The following is a 16,463-nucleotide window of genomic DNA, read 5'->3' as shown; positions in this document are numbered from 1 at the left end:
GGGTCCCTGCCAGTAGACAGAGGGCTGCAAAGTGGTGTACAGGCCATGTGGGGCAGCCCCTGTCTTGCTCAGATGTGAGAAGGCCCAGGCCCTCCCTGGCACCCCCAGGAGAGAACACCTTGACCCTCAGAGTCCTCTACTGCTCCTCCCATACCCTCAGCGGGGCAGGACCTGGGACCTCAGATCCCCCAGGCCCCAGGCGGCCACCTTTCTCACACCTGGGGGTGGTGCCTTGGGATGGGGCTAGTCTGCACAGACTCCCTGCTGTTCTCCCAGCTCCTTGGGCCCCAGCCTCCCTGCTGAGGGCCAGGGGACCATGGAGCCAGAGAGCAGGGCTCCGCCCCGGAAGCCCCTGCAGTCCTGCCATCTCCAGGACCAGCTCTGGGGCCCCAGCGCAGACATGCACCCCTGGTCCTGGTCACCGAGCTCTGTGCATGCGGGGGCCTTCAGACAGCACGGTGGGGGGCCTTGTGATGGAAAAGGTGGTCAGTCATATCATCCTGGTCTTTCCCCATCTCTGCCCATCAGCCTGGCCACCTCACTGCCCCCAAGACCTCCTTGCTGGGCACAGCTGGGTTTGTGGGGCCTGAGGCTTCTCCACGTCCAGGGGGCAGCTTCCCTCACTCACATCCTGCACACCTCCCTCCAGGCCCGCCTGGAACCCCCTTGTCTCTGCTGAAATCCTCTGGGCCAGCCCCAGCCTGCCCTGAGCTGGGATGGGCCTGCCTCTGAGGCCCCTACTGCCCAAAGGCAGCTCCCAGAATGTGGCCTCCCAGCTCGGTGGGCCAGAGACCAGGTGGCCATAGCCCTAGCAGCCTGCACTGGGCTGGCCACAGCCGAGAAGGGCTGCCTGCCCTCTGGTGGAGAGGTGAGGCACAGGCAGCAGGCTGCCTGCCAGCACTTCCTTGCCTGCAAGGGAGTTTGACTAACGGGTGGGGAAACTGAGACCCAGAGGCAGCAGAGACTTTTGACAAGAGATGGAGTACCCCCTCCCCACCAGGACACCTCAAGGTGAATTCCCAGTGGACTGGGCAGTCATGCACCAATGAGAAGTCCCCCCAGGGCTGTTGCCCTCTCACAGAGAAATGCACACCCCACAGGTTCTGCCTGATTTGGGGAGAGCCCAGAGTATGAGACTTTAGGAGCCAGCCTGAGAGCTGGGGTTTGCTGGGAGCAGCAGGACTCACGCCCCAAAGTCAGTGGCATGTGGAACTTCAGGGGAAGTAGGGTAGCAGCCCATCTTCTCAGCACACAGAGGGCCCCTGAAGCCAGTGAGGAAGAGCAGAATGCACGGTCAGGTCTCAAACAAGATGACAGCTTTGATACATGTGAAAAGACCCAGCTCACTCATCATTACAGAAATGCAAAACGCAGCTCACAAATGCAATTTTCACCCATGAAATAGTAAAAGTCTCAAAAATCTATAGTCCAGTATTGGCCACGGCGTGGGAACACAGTCTCCCGCACCAGGTTTTGTTCACAGAATAGAAGAGGAATACACACAACGCAGGAAGAAAATAGCAACGCGGCCAGCACAGGACTCAGCCCGTGACCCCAGCACTGTGGGAGGCCGAGGCAGGAGGATCCTTTGAGCCCAGGAGTTCCAGACCAGCCTGGCCAACGTGGCGAAACCTGGTCTCTACTAAAAAATACAAAAATGCGCTGGGCGTGGTGGCATGCGCCTGAAATCCCAGCTACTCACTGGGGGGTAGTAGCAGGAGGATCGCTTGGGCTCCAGGAAGTTCAGGCTGCAATAAGATATGATTCTGCCACTGCACTCCAGCCTGGGTGACAGAGTGAGACCCTGCCTAAAAAAAAAGAAAAGAAAAGAAGGCCGGGTGAGATGCTATATCCCCAGCACTTTGGGAGACCAAGGTAGGAGAATCACTTGAGGTCAGAAGTTCAAGAGCAGCCTGTCCAATATGGTAAAACCTCGTCTCTACTAAAAATACAAAAATTAGCCAGGTGTATTGGTGCGTGCCTGTAATCCCAGTTACTCGGGAGGCTGAGGCAGGAGAATTGCTTGAACCCAGGAGGCAGAGGTTGTAGTGAGCCAAGATGGCACCATTACACTCCAACCTGAGTGGCAGAACAAGACTCTGTCTCAAAAAAAAAAAAGAAAAAAAGAAAAGGAAAGGAAAACAGCAGCCCACCAGAAAAGTGAGCGGGAGGTGCCTGAGGAGGAGACGCAGAGCCTGAAGCTCAGGCATGCCCCTCACCAGGGCAGGGACCTCACAGGCTGAGCCCAGCCACCCGTCCGTCCAGCGAAGTTGAAAGGCCCAACCTTGGCAGATGCCATCCAGGTTGGAGGGCACTGAATTCTGCTGACTGGTAGAGGGGGCAGGGAATATTTTGCCAGCTTTGGAGAAGAAGCCCTACGAAGTCACTGACCTCCATCCTGCTGTCTGATGGGCGCCTGGCTGCCCCGACTGCCCCCATGTCCATGTCTCATAGGGGGCTGAAGAAATCGCTGAGGGGTCTGTGCACTATGGGAGACCCCTCACCCCAGACGCTTGAAGGACAGCTGCAGATGTATCTGAGGAAATGGCCCCATCAAGCTCCATGGTCAGTCCCTCAGTGCGGGGAGCCGGGCAGGCCCGAGAGGCTGTCGGAGCTGAATTTATAAGGGACAAATACTCATCATAAAGAACAAGCCTCAGTGAGTCTGCGTGGCCAGCAGTCTCCTGTCTGTGCAGGGTATTCATGTGTCAGGGCTGAGTGTTCTGGGATTGCTCTAGAGGCCAGCAAGGGCTGCCAGTCTGTCAGGGTGGGAAAGTCTAAGCCATAGAACCCGGTTTCCTTTCTTACCTGATGTTTTCCTGCCAGAGCACCGTGGGCTGTTACTTGCCTTGAGTTGGAAGCGGTTTGCATTTACACCTGTAAATGTATTCATCCTTTTAATTTATGTAAGGTCTTTTTTGTTTTGTTTTGGTTTGGTTTTTGAGATGGAGTCTGGCTCTGTCACCCAGGCTGGAGTGCAGTGGCACAATCTCAGCTCACTGCACCCTCCGCCACCTGGGTTCAAGCTCTCCTGTTTCAACCTCTCGAGTAGCTGGGATTACAGGTGCTCACCACCATACCTGGCTAATTTTTGCATTTTTAGTAGAGATAGGGTTTCACCATGTTGGCCAGGATGGTCTCGAACTCCTGACCTCAAGTGATCCACCCACCTCAGCCTCCCAAAGTGCGAGGATTACAGGCATGAGCCACCGTGCCTGGCCAAATTTTGGTTTTCTACTGCTATGTGATAACATTAGGCCCCAGCAACACGTCACTGTAAGGAAAAATAAAAGTGCTGCCATAACTGGAAAAAAAAAAAGCCAGTCTGAGTGCTGATCAGTGACTGCTTGGTGACAGCCTCGTGGGCAAGGGCTATGCCCCTCTCCATCCTCCCCTGTGCGTCTCAACCTTCCTGAAGTTACGAGCAGAGGGAAGGGGTGAGGGGTCTCCGCGGTGACCAGGAGAACGAGGTGAAACCACAGCACAGACAGGGACTCACTCCGTGAGGAAGCAGGGACCTGAAGCGGGGGGCGTCACGCTGCCCATGTGGGCAAAAAGAATACAGGTGGTCCAAGGAGGGTCTCACGCCTGTGCTGGTCTCCAACGTCACAGGAGGAGCAGGAGCCACGGGGGCTTCTGGGCAGGAAGTGGAGCTGGGATCCCATTGCCCATCCCTTTCTACCACTTGAATTTTTGCCTTGGCCCTAGGGCCTGTCCTGGGTTTGTTGGTTGGTTGGTTTTGTTTTACTGAGTTACTCCAGAGGCTGGCAGGAACTTAGGCATTCATTCACTTGGTTCACTCCACAGCAGTTATGGGGGACTGACTCCGCCTGGCCCAGGCTCAGTGTTGGAGATGGGGCACCAATCCCCCTGCCCTCCTGCTGGCCTGCCCTGTGACCTCCACCTCCCACATGGCTTCCCAGAGACTTAGCCAGCCCCGGAATTTGTTAAGGCCAAGGCCCCTTAACAAATTCCGCATTTTCTGTAAACCCGTAGGTGCCTCCTAGAGCTTCTGCTGCTCTGAACCAACCCTGACAGACCCCTGCACCACATGTGCTTTGCCCAACTGCCTCCGCAGACACAATTCTGAGATCTTAATGACCCCACATTCAACCCCCTCCGCGGCCTGAGGCCCCTGTCCAGTGAGGGGTGTGCCCTGGGTTGTGTCCTTGGGGACTCTACGAACACTCGGTCACTGTGGATTCCTGGGGCTCCCGGGCCTGTCACTGACACCCAGGCTTTCCAACAAAGTGGAGAGCTCCTCGTTTTGAACCCAGTTTCCAGTCCTATCTCCCAGATCTTCAGCTTGTCACCCCAGGCCCTTCAGGAGTGAAAATCACGAACCTACCCATTGGGCCATCTGCAAAACTAGAGCCAGCATTCTGCAGGTGGACGCTGGCTGTCCCCTCTCCCAGAGCTCCCTGGGCCCCCTTGCTGACCCCTGGAGCCCTGCTCTGCCTGCTGGTGGCCTCTCCCTTTCCTCTGCTGCCTCAGAGGCGTGGGGGCCTCCACGGGGTCTTGCTTCTCCCTCATGCCACACTCTCCCCTCTGCACCCTTGCTCATGCCCACTCCCCTGGCCACATAGCCAGGCGCTCACGTTGCCTCTGCCCAGAGCCCCACCCCAGGCACCTCCACCACCTACAGAGTCCTCAACTGTAGCTCTGCCCCGAGAGGCATATAGGAGGCTGCTCTGGCCAGAGTGACCTGCCAGGTCCAGGGTGTCCTGTGTGGGCAGGGAGGAGCCTGGAGCTGGGCAAGGGGGCACAGGGAGGAGCTTAGAGCTGGGCGAGGGGCACAGGGAGGAGCTTAGAGCTGGGCAAGGGGGAACAGTTCTCAGGAAGGTTGCCCAGCCGCTAGCTACAGCTCTGGGGGATTGGCAACGGTTCCATTCTCCCATGCTGGGGTTTGTCTGATCATTTCCTTGAGATGACGCTGTTTCCACTGCGCACAGTCCTGGCTGTGTCATCCCTCCCAGCCCACGACTTCCAGGTAGATGCTGCTTGGGTTACTAAGGGAGATGAATGGGGTGTTTGATGGAGACCTGCCCCTCAGGGCAAGCATTGGGGTGAGGACATAGCACACGCAGCCTCCAGCAAACAGGAGGGGCCCGGCAGGGACTCAGACCCAAGCGAGCCCTCCCCAGACCCGCTACCCACACGCACACACACAAGCTTCCTATGCGCTGCCCGCTCTGGCCATGTGTGACTCTCCCCCCAGCCTCGCCCCTCCCGGCTGTTCCTGTTCCAGTGCCTCCTCTTCCTCCCAGCCTCGCTGGCTCTCACTCAGCTCTCCCTCAGCCCTTCTGGCCTCCGTCCAGGAGGAACCTGGGGCCAGGCCCTTCCCACACCCGGCACAGCAGCCCTCACTTCACTGTAACGGGAACTGGAGATGAGTCCCTGTTTGCTTTTCTATTTTGTCAGCTTGTGAATAATTTACAAATGTAAACACATGGACAATAAGAAAAACTTTTATTAAAAATTGTAATATTAATGCAAACATAGAAAACCTTGTACCTGTAGCCAGTAAGTTTGCAAGCACAGACGTCTTAAGCAAAGAAGAAAGCCCTTCTGGTCTTGTGAGTTGTGGTTCAGGGGCTAGACCACATCACATGACTGGTGATGACGTTCCTGCCAGCCACCAACTGCAGGGGAGGTACACTGTCTGCCGGCTCACCGATTCCCGTCTGGGCGCGGTGCTGGGTCATTCTTCCGGAATGCTCTCATTACTTAGGATTGCAGGCATCGTGGCATAGCTGGGAGCCACGGATGTGTGGTGAGATGATTCCTAGGATGATGGAGCAGCAGACACCTCATGATAGGCAAGATAAGGCCACTGGGATCCCGAAGTCATGCAGTTTATGAGATGTTTATCTGCCTGCCAAGATGGGCTGACTCCTGCATCTTAGGTCAGGATGGGATGCATTTTGCTCTATTAGAAAAGCAAAAGTCACTTTGTGTTCTCTTTGCACTTTGGAAGACCCATAAGGATATTAAACACAGGAGCTACCAATCCTTACAAGAGAACTGCTCCAAAAAGCCATTTCAAAACTAACTTCGCAGGGCGTTGGGGGAAGCAGGGCAGGAGGGAAGGAAAGGAAGGATAGGAGGAAGAGGAGGCTGAGGGGAATGGGGAGGTTGGACTGAGGGGTGGGCAGCAGCTAGCAGGCAGTTGGGAGCTCAGGGTTGGGGGCTTCCAGGCATCTGTACACTAATGTTTACAACCCCAGACAGAAATTGGAATTATGCTCTTTTCATATGTAACGTTTCATTTGGCCTACTCGACGGAAGGTTAAATAAAATGTCCACTAAACCTCATCAGTACTAAGGTGCTAATACCCTCCTTGCAACGTGACTAAAGCCAGCAGTGGAGGAGCTGCTCAGAACCAGGAGACTGGAAGGTGTCCTTAGCGGTGCTGCCTTTAGACCAACTGCACTGTGGCTGTTTCACCCAAGGTACTGGAAGATTTCTTTTCCAGATCATAAACCACTTCAAACATCCTCCTGTAATAGTTCATTTCCAATAAAATGCCATTAGGACAGCATTAGTCACAGCAGCTAAGGTATGGAAGCAACCTAAGTGTCCCTCAGTGAATAAATGGATAACAAAAAAGTACACATACACCTTAGAACACCACCGAGTCTTTAAAAAGAAGGAAATCTTCCCGGGCATGGTGGCTTATGCCTGTAATCTCAGCACTGGGAGGCCAAGGTGGGCAGATCACAAGGCCAGATCAAGACCATCCTGGCTAACAAGATGAGACCCCATCTCTATTAAAAATACAAAAAATTAGCCAGGCATGGTGGCACGTGCCTGTAGTCCCAGATCCCAGATACTCGGGAGCCTGAGGCAGGGGAATCGCTTAAAACCAGGAGGTGAAGGCTGCAGTGAGCCAAGATGGCGCCACAGCACTCAAGCCTGGGTGACAGAGCGAGACTCAGTCTCAAAAAAAAAAAGGCAATCTGTCATTGTTGACAACATGGATAAACCTGAAGGACATCATTAAGGGAAATGAGCCAGGCATAGAAACATAAATCTGCACGATCCCACTGAAATACATGTGGAGTGCAGAAAAAGTGGAAATCAAATGAGGGAGTAGAAGGTTGGGCATGGTGGTTGGGCAAGATGGCTCACCCCTGTAATCCCAGCCCTTGGGAGGCCAAAGAAAGCGGATCACCTGAGGCCAAGAGTTCAAGACCAGCCTGGCCAACATGGTGAAACCCCATCTCTACCAAAAATACAAAAATTGGCTGGGCGCAGTGACTCACACCTGTAATCCCAGCACTTTGGAGGGCTGAGGCAGCCGGATCACGAGGTCAGGAGATGGAGACCATCCTGGCCAATATGTGAAACCCTGTTTCTACTAAAAATACAAAAAATACCTGGGCGTGGCAGCACGCATCTGTAGTCTCAGCTACTGGGAGGCTGAGGCAGGAGAATTGCTTGAACCTGGGAGGAGGAGGTTGCAGTGAGCCGAGATCACGTCACTGTACTCTAGCCTGGCAACAAAGAGAGACTCCATCTCGAGAAAAATAAAAAATACAAAAAGCAGCCAGGTGTGGTGGCAGGTGCCTGTACTTCCAGCTACTTGGGAGGCTGAGGCAAAATCATGGCTGAAACCCAGGAATCGGAGGTTGCAGTGAGCTGAGATCGCACCATTGCACTCCAGCCTGGGCAACAGAGTGAGACTCAATCTCAAAATAATAATAATAGTAATAATGGTGGTTACCAGGGGCTGGGGTGGAGAGGTTGGGAGAGGTGGTCAAAGGCTAGGCGGGACATCTGCTTGACATCCATCCAACAACATGATGACTGTCGTCAACAACAATGTATTTTTCCATGTTTTTGTTTTTGAGACTCGCTCTGTCGCCCAGGCTAGAGTGCAGTGGCCCTAACTTGGCTCACTGCAAACTGTGCCTCCTGGATTCAAGTGATTCTCATGTCTCAGCCTACTGAAGAGCCTAGATTACAGGCATGCACCACCACATCTGGCTAAATTTTGTATGTCTAGGAGAGACAGGTTTTCACCACATTGGCCAGACTAGTCTGAAGCTCCTGAAGTCATGTGATCCAACCACCTGGGCCTCCCAAAGTGCTGAGATTGCAGGAGTTAGCCACTGCACCTGGCCTTTTTGAAAATTTTAAACATAGATTTTAAGTGTTCTCCCCGCAAAAGAAGTACGTTTAGATGCATATGTTAATTTGCTCAATGTAACATTCCACAATGTATACAATATTTCAAGACAATATTTTACATAATAAATATATACAATTCTTGTTAATTTAAAAAATAGGCCAGGTGTGGTGATCACCTGAGGCTGGAGTGCAGTGGCACCTACCTATAATCCTAGCACTTTGAGAGGCCAAGGTGGGTGGATCACTTGAGGTCAGAAATTCGAGATCAGCTGGTCAACATAGTGAAACCCCATCTCTACTAAAAATACAAATATTAGTCAGGTGTGGTGGCAGCACCTGTAATCCCAGCTACTCGGGAGGCTGAGGCACAAGAATTGCTTGAACCCGGGAGGTGGAGGTTGCAGTGAGCCGAGATTGCACCATTGCACTCCAGCCTGTGCAAGAGTGAGATTCCATCTCAAAATAATAATAACAGTAATAATAAATGTTAAACAACTTTTTAAAATGGGGTTTCGCTCTTGTACAACCTCAGTGAATGTACAATTAAGTTTGTGCACTTATTATAAACTTAACATTAAAAAACTACAACAATTTTATGCTAATAGTATGCATGCTGTTTTGGGGGAGAAGGATGCTGACATTTGCAATTTAATACTGTAACTAACAACGTTTTACAGCATAATAATATAACGAGCCCCTGCAAGCTCTCCTCCAACACCAAACTAAGTATTCCCAGTGACTTAGACTGTGCTGCTCCTGTCCCAGCCCCAGAATGTGCAGCACGTTCTTGCCTTACGAGGAACCCCCCCACCGTGTGTATATCTAAGTCATATGTTATTTATTTAATTATTATTTTTTATTTATTTGAGACGGAGTCTCGCTCTGTCACCCAGGCTGGAGGGCAGTGGCAGGATCTCGGCTCACGGCAACCTCCATCTCCCGGGTTCAAGCGATTCTCCTGCCTCAACCTCCCGAGTAGCAGGGACTCCAGGCGCGCACCCCCACGCCGGGTCTAAGTCATCCGTTTTACGGGTTGGTGAGATATTGAGCTGCCTAACAGGACGGGTGATGCGTGCACACGTGGTCACCGCGGAAACAGTCGCGTTCACGGCAGAATCCAGGCCATGACCATCGCAAACTCATTTCAACCTCGCCAGATGTTTGACGTTCTTCATTAATTCAACAAAACTCCTCTGAGCAGAACGCCAAGGGCCAGCTCGAAGGCGGGGTCAGGAGAGCTGTTTGGGTCTTTTTCGTTTTCCATCCTGGGTGACCCCGCAGTCCGGTCCGCAGCGCCCAGCGTCTCCTCAGTCGGCCCCAAGGCCCGATCCAGGGGCTCGGGCGGGGCCCGCAGCCCAGAACCCTCCCCTCCTCTCCCCGCAGCCCCGCGCCCCCCATTCTCCAACGCCCGCCTCGGAAGCGATGTGGCCCCAAGACAGGCAGCAAGCGCAGGCTCGACCCCGGCGCCCCGGCAACCCCTGCCCTTGCAGCTCTCGAGCGCAGGACCGCCGGCCGGCCCTCCTGGGCCACCGTAGCAGGGATCGCCAAATGCAGCGAGCCCAAGGGCCTAGCACCGCCCCCTCTGGCCACATGACCCGGTCTTGGCCAATCACGGCGTACCAAATTCAGCCTTAGTGATTGGGCCAACGTGACCCCAGCTAGGCCAATTAGAGCCCACCCCCTTCAACTAAGGCAGCCGGCTTTGGGCATCCAGCTGAGTCTGGTGGGGTCAAGCTCTCCGAGGCCTGCGCCAAGTCCATTGCGAATGAGTCTCCCAAAGTACGTACAGGAGAATCGGAAACCTCAGCCCAATCCCGCCGCGGGCGGTGCCCTGCGCTCCGCCGTGGGGTCTGGCTGGGGTGGGCCCGAGGCCCCCGGGCCCCGGCTTACGGCCGCGGGCGCGTCTGGTCTGCGTCCTGACCCAGAGGGACCCGTGAGCCGGGCCGTACCAGGTGGCCCTGGGGTTGGGGTTGCTGCCACGGAAGCCCAGCCCTGTGGACACCTGCGTGGCGCTCGCACAGCCCGGGTCCTGGGCCCTGGGGACCCAGCCCGGCAGCAGGGGCTCGTGGGGACGGAGGGCGGTTAGGATTGCTGGGTACAACACCGGACTCCCAGTTAATGTTTTTGTTTTATTAACGTATTTTTTGTAGAGATGGGTCTCGCTCTGTTGCCCAGGCTGGTCTTGAACTCCTGGCCTCAAGCTGTCCTCCCGCCTTGGCCTCCTGAGTAGCTGGGACTACAGGCCTGAGACAGCACTCTCGGCTCAGTTAAGATTTTTGTTGAACTATAATGCACCTACTATGGAATTCACCTCCTGAAAGCGTACGGCTTTGTATATATTATTCGGAGATACGCAGCCATCCTCACTATCTCATGTGACACCGTTTTTGTTGCCCCAGAAAGAAACCCTGTGCCAGTGAGCAGTCACTCCCCACAGCCCCCTAAGTCTGCTTCAGCCCATATAGATTTATCTCTATCTTGTTCGGCACGTACTAAAAATTATTTGTTGTTGGCTGGGCATGGTGGCTCATGCCTGTAATCCCAGCACTTTGGGCGGATCAGGAGGTCAAGAGATGGAGACCGTCCAGGCCAACATGGTGAAACCCCCGTCTCTACTAAAACAAAAATTAGCTGGGTGTGGCGGCACACCTATAGCTCCAGTTATTCGGGGGCTGAGAGAAGATAATTGCTTGAACCCAGGAGGCAGAGGTCGCAATGAGCCGTGATGGCACCACCGCACTCCAACCTGGGCGACGAGCGAAACTCCGTCTCAAGAAAAAAAATTATTAAAAAAAAAAAAATTATTGCGCTTCACAGACGCCTCGTTCTACCCCCTCCCTTGTGCAGTTTAGAAGCAATTGACCAGCATTCACGTTAAAATGGAGATCATAAGACTAAGAGAAGAAGCTCTGTGGCAATAAGATACCAAATTACAAACAGGACCTAAGCCCAGGCCTGGGGAGGGGTAAGTCATGCACCCTGCAGTCAAGAAGAAACTGTTCTAAAGGCCATAGGGTTTTCTTTTTCTTTGGCAGCAAAACAAGCACTGGCCTCAAGACAAGCAACACTGAAACAATTGTCATCCTCCACCAGCAGACCCTGATCCACACCCTGCTCCACCAGCCACAACTACTGCTTTCCTTGGGCAAGAGAGTGGAGTCACTTGGTCACCCAGGCTGAAGTTCAGTGGCACCATCTCTGCTCACAGCAACCTCTGCCTCCCTGGTTCAAGCGAGTCTCCTGCCTCAGCCTCCCAAGCAGCTGGAATTTACAGGTGCCCACCACCATGCCGGGCTAATTTTTGTATTTTTAGTAGAGATGAGGTTTACCACGTTGGCCAGGCTGGTCTCGAACTCCTGACCTCAGGTGATCCACCTCCCTTGGCCAGAGTGCCGGGTTTGCAGGCGTGAGCCACCAGGCCCAGCTGTTTTTTAGCTGGGCCTCCCAAAGAGGGCCCCAGGCATAGAATATGATCAGAACAGACAAGGCCCCCTCTGGTTTCGTCTGTTTCTTTGTTACTCAGCCACTCCTTGCTCTCATTCCTCTGACTCATAGGCAGCCCTTCCAAGAGTTTTGTGTACAGGTGTTTTTTCATCTCAAGAGACAATAGATTTAAATGCCCATTCTTGTTACCACTCTTAGCAAGCTAGGAGCGGCAGGGGAGATCCTATGGGGGTAATCAGGAACCCACAGCAACATTTTCCTTTTTATCTTCAGATAAACATTTTATTTTAGAAGAGATGTGGATAGCCACATAAGGTGTAGGCAGTAGGGCACTCTTGTTAACATCTGACACTAGTTTGGTGTTTGTTATGTAATTAATGAGCTAATATTGACACATTGTTATTGACAAAGGCCCACATTTAGTTTCTATCACCTTGGTTTCACTAGGTGTCCTTTTCCTATCCCAGGAGCCCATCCTGGACCCCACAGGACACTCAGTCCTTGGGTCTCAGGCTCCTCCCAGCTTCCTTCATGTTTGATGACCTTGGCAGTTTTGAGGAGTGCTGGCCAGGTGTTTTGGAGGGTGTCCCTTGTTGGGATTGGGCTGATATATTTCTCTTGGTTAGACAGAGAATATGGGTTTTGGGAGAAAGACTGCAGGGTTGAAGTCCCCTCCTCATTGAAGCCTATCAAGGGCACCCACTCTCCACCTGCCGGGTCATGGGTGGGGCTGGCCTGGGCCACCTGGCTGACTCGGAGTTAGTCAGGTTCTCCACCGCAAAGTCCCCCTACCCACACAGTGACCTTGGTAGGGAAGTCACTATTTGCAGCCCCTAAAGAAGGTGTGGGGGGTTAGGCTGCCCCTCCCTAGGGTAGAGTGTCTACGTGAATTACTTGGAATTCCTTTGTGAGAGATTCTTCTCCCCACTTATTTATTTACTCAGTCATTTCCTTATATCGGTATGGACTTGCGGAGATTTATGCTGTGAGTTATGAGCCAACATGGTGCTAGTTTTTTCATCAGCTTTTCACCTTCTAGCTGTATTACCAGGGCTGCCACAACTAAATGCCACAGCTGGGTGGCTTAAACAACAGGTGTTTCTCTTCTCTCAGTTATGGAGTCTGGATGTCTGCAATCAGGCTGCCAGCAGGGTGGGTTCCTCCTGAGGCCTCTCTGTGGCTTGAGGAAGGTGCCCTCTACCTTCGTCCTCATGTGGCCTCTCCCATCGTCCTCATGTGGCCTCTCCCTGTGTCCTCACGTGGCCTCTCCTCTGTGTGCTCACTCCTGGTGTTTCTTCCTCTTCTTAGAAAGACAGGCATCTTGTCCAGGTGTGGTGGTTCACACCTATAATCCCACACTTTGGGAGGTCAAAGTGGGGGGATCACTTGAACCCAGGAGTTCAAGACCAGCCTGGGCGATATAGTGAGGACCCCGACTCTACTTAAAAAAAAAAAAAAAAAAAGACACCAACCAATCTGATCAGATCAGGTCCCCCCCACCAACCCTCATGACCTCATTGAAGCTTAATCATTTCCTCAAAGGCTCTGTCTCCAAATGTAGTCACATTAGGGCTTCAACTTGGGATTTTGGGGCAAAGAAATTCAGTACATAACACTAGCACTGCAAGATGCTCCAGGATCATGTATATTTGCTGTTCCAGTCCTAGAATCAGCCATTTAGCCAAGTAGCTATGGTTCTTTTCACTGGAGAATGGTCTTAAAGACCAAGATCTGATGGCTAAGTGTGCTCATTGCTGCTTGGATGTCCTTGCTTCTCAGTGGACAGAATAAAGAGATAGATGTGTGTATACGAAGCTATGTATATACACATCTATTTGTACACATACCAGAGTAGCTATATGAAGCATGAGATGATACTAATGTCTCTAATTCTAACCTGTTACCACATGAATCATTCTAGCCTTTCCCCTCGTTTATCTGTAAGCTCTCATTCCCATAGTGAGAAACCTGACCCCTACCACCCACCATCCACCTACTCACTTGTTCACTTCCAGAGTATATGTATAGTGGTTTCAGAATTATTAGCTGGTATCCCCATGGGAAATGCCTTTATCAACTAGAGAACAGTGTTGACATCCTCAGTCTTTAGTACTACAGACTCCACCCACGTCCAAAGTTACTGAGGTCAGCACCCTTCATTGAGGCTGTTACATGCATTTGTAATACAGTTACAGTCTCTTGTCACCATCTGAATTCCATCCTGGGATTCTCCATCTCCGAAGTGATTAAATTTGCACACATTAATGCCAATTCTCTCTCCTGTACAGTCTATGGATTTTGATATGTGTAGTTTTGTGTATTCCGCATTATACAGAATACTACATTATCACATAGAATTGTTTCACTGTCCTGAAATCCTCTGTGTTCCATCTGTTCACCCCCGTCCTTTTTTTTTTTTTTTTGAGACAAGGTCTCACTCTGTCACCCAGGCCAGAGTGCAGTGGTGCAGTCTCAGCTGACTGCAACCTCCACCTCCCAGGTTCAAGCAATTCTCTTGCCTCAGCCTCTCAAGTAGCTGGGATTACAGGTGTCTGCCACCATGCCCGGCTAATTTTTTTGTATTTTTTGGTAGAGACGGGTTTCACCATGTTGGCCAGGCTGGTCTCCAACTCCTTACCTCAAGTGATTCATCGGCCTCAGTCTCCCACAGTGCTGGGATGACAGGTGTGAGCCACTGCATGCAGCCGTCCTCTCTCCTCTTGAACTGAAAACTACTGATCTTTCTACTGTCTCCATAATTTTGCTCTTCTCAGAGCATCATATAAGGGAACTACACAGTACGCAGCCTTTCTCCACCGGCTTCTTTCACCCTCATTCACCATAAGTTTCTCCATTATATACATGGTGGTTGTGGACATGAATGTCTAACCTGTACCATTGAAAAGTATGTTTATTGTGCTAAGAGCTTTTTAATCATAAAATAGGTGAAATCAATTATATTTCACCTAATGGTTTTCTTTGCCTGAGTTAGTGATGGTTTTTCTTCTGTATCATATTAACAGAACAAATTACACTGATATTGTCTGATGCTAAACTAGAGAAACCCAGACCATCAGGTCTAGCTAGCTAATATTTTATTTCTAATTTTTTCTTTTTTCTTTTTTTTAGAGAGAGGATCTCACTCTGTCACCAGGCACCCAGGCTGGAGTACAGGGGCACAATTACAGCTCAGTGCACCCTCAAACTCCTAGGCTCAAGTGATCCTCCCAAAATCAGCAACCCGAGTAGCTGGGACTGCAGGTGCATGCCACCATGTCAGCTAATTTTTAAATTTTTTTGTGGCAACAAAGTCTATATTTTGCCCAGAATTAATTTTTATTTTTTTTTTAAGTATCGACAGAGTCTCACCATGTGCTTCATGCTGGTCTTGAACTCCTGGGCTGAAGTGATCCCCCACTTTCAGCTTCCCAAAGTGCTGGGATTACAGGCATGAGCCACTTCACCTGGCCCCTGATATTTTATTTTGTATTTTTTGCACCTAAATCCAGAGTGAAACAGGCATCTCCTGTTCTGCGTTTGTCTGTGCTTGTTGGTTTGGAGTTGCTATTGCCCTAGCCTCATAAAGTGGGCTGGACACATCCCACTCTTTTCACTTTCTGGAACATTTTGTCCAAGACAGGAATTAACTGGCTCCAGAGCTGGGTGGAACTCACTTGTACAGCAGCCTAGGCTCGTGCGGGAGAAGGGGAGGGCCCTAACAAACACTTCTAATCTATTCTTTTTGTTTTGTTTTTCTCATTTTGTTGTTTTCTAGGAATTCGGGGACTTCATGTCTGTTTCAGTGTTACTGGTTTGTGTTTCTAATTCTGTTTAAAACTCTGCAGTCACGTCCTTTCTAGTGTTTTCTTTGCACTGTCTTGCGTTTTCCTTTCTTCACTCCTGCAGAGTGCTCTCACGGGGTCATTCCTCCCATGCCCCAGCGTTTGCGGGGGTTTTTTGTTGGTTGGTTTTTTGAGACAGAGTCTCGCTCTGTCGCCCAGGCTGGAGTGCAGTGGTGCAATCTCTGCTCACTGCAACCTCTGCCTCCTGGGTTTAAGCGATTATCCTGCCTCATCCTCCCAAGTAGCTAGAATTACAGGCCCAGCTAATTTTTGTATTTTCATCAGAGACGGGGTTTCACCATTTTGGCCAGGCTAGTCTCAAACTCATGACTTCAGGTGATCCACCCTCGTCAGCCTCCTGAAGTGCTGGGATTGCAGCCGTGACCACCATGCCCAGCCTCTTCTGGGTTTAAAAAACCTGGCTTTGGGGTTTTACTCCTCATTCTCCCCCTCTTCCCTTCTTCCCAGCTTTGGGTTTTACTCCTCATTCTCCCCCGTCTCTCCCTTCCTCCCAGCTTTGGGTTTTACTCCTCATTCTTCCCACTCTTCCCTTCCTCCTGGCTCTGGGTTTTACTCCTCATTCTCCCCCTTCTCCCTTCCTCCCGGCTCTGGGTTTTACTCCTCATTCTCCCCCTCTCCCTTCCTCCCGGCTCTGGGTTTTACTCCTCATTCTCCCCCGTCTCTCCCTTCCTTCTGGCTTTGAGTTTTACTCTTCATTCTCCCCATGCTCACTTCCTCCCGGCTTTGGGTTTTACTCCTCACTCTTCCCTTCCTCCTGGCTTTAGGTTTTACTCCTCATTCTCCCCCCTCTCCCTTCCTCCCAGCTTTGGGTTTTCCTCCTCATTCTTCCTTCTCTCCCTTCCTCTCAGCTTTGGGTTTTACTCCTCATTCTCCCCACTCTTCCCTTCCTTTATGCCCTTTTTATTTTCTTCCCTTTGTTCCTTTGGGTCTGCTCTTCCTCTGAGTTGCCTGCCTGAGTGGATGCTTCAGTGCGTTGGAGCAGACAGAGCTGCCCTCACTGCCTCCCCATTCCTCGATATTCA

The 16,463-nt window shown here is 51.6% G+C and overlaps 1 protein-coding gene across 6 annotated transcripts in view; it reads left to right on the top strand.

Moving 5' to 3' along the window:
• Positions 1–9,828: 9,828 nt before the first annotated feature.
• Positions 9,829–16,463, top strand: part of CSNK1D (casein kinase 1 delta) — a 52,691-nt gene continuing 46,056 nt past the window's right edge. For 3 of the 6 annotated variants that reach the window (XM_054256653.2, XM_078375047.1, XM_078375049.1), the window contains exons 1-2: positions 9,829–9,913; positions 11,170–11,408. The gene's annotated coding sequence lies outside the window, so the exon portion shown is untranslated. The remainder of the gene's footprint in view (positions 9,914–11,169; positions 11,409–16,463) is intronic. The other 3 variants (XM_035302217.3, XM_035302218.3, XM_078375048.1) reach the window with 1 other exon arrangement.

This window comes from Callithrix jacchus, chromosome 5 (assembly GCF_049354715.1).
Source record: "Callithrix jacchus isolate 240 chromosome 5, calJac240_pri, whole genome shotgun sequence".
NCBI lineage: Eukaryota > Metazoa > Chordata > Mammalia > Primates > Cebidae > Callithrix > Callithrix jacchus.
This window is presented reverse-complemented; position numbering and strand designations above follow the sequence as displayed.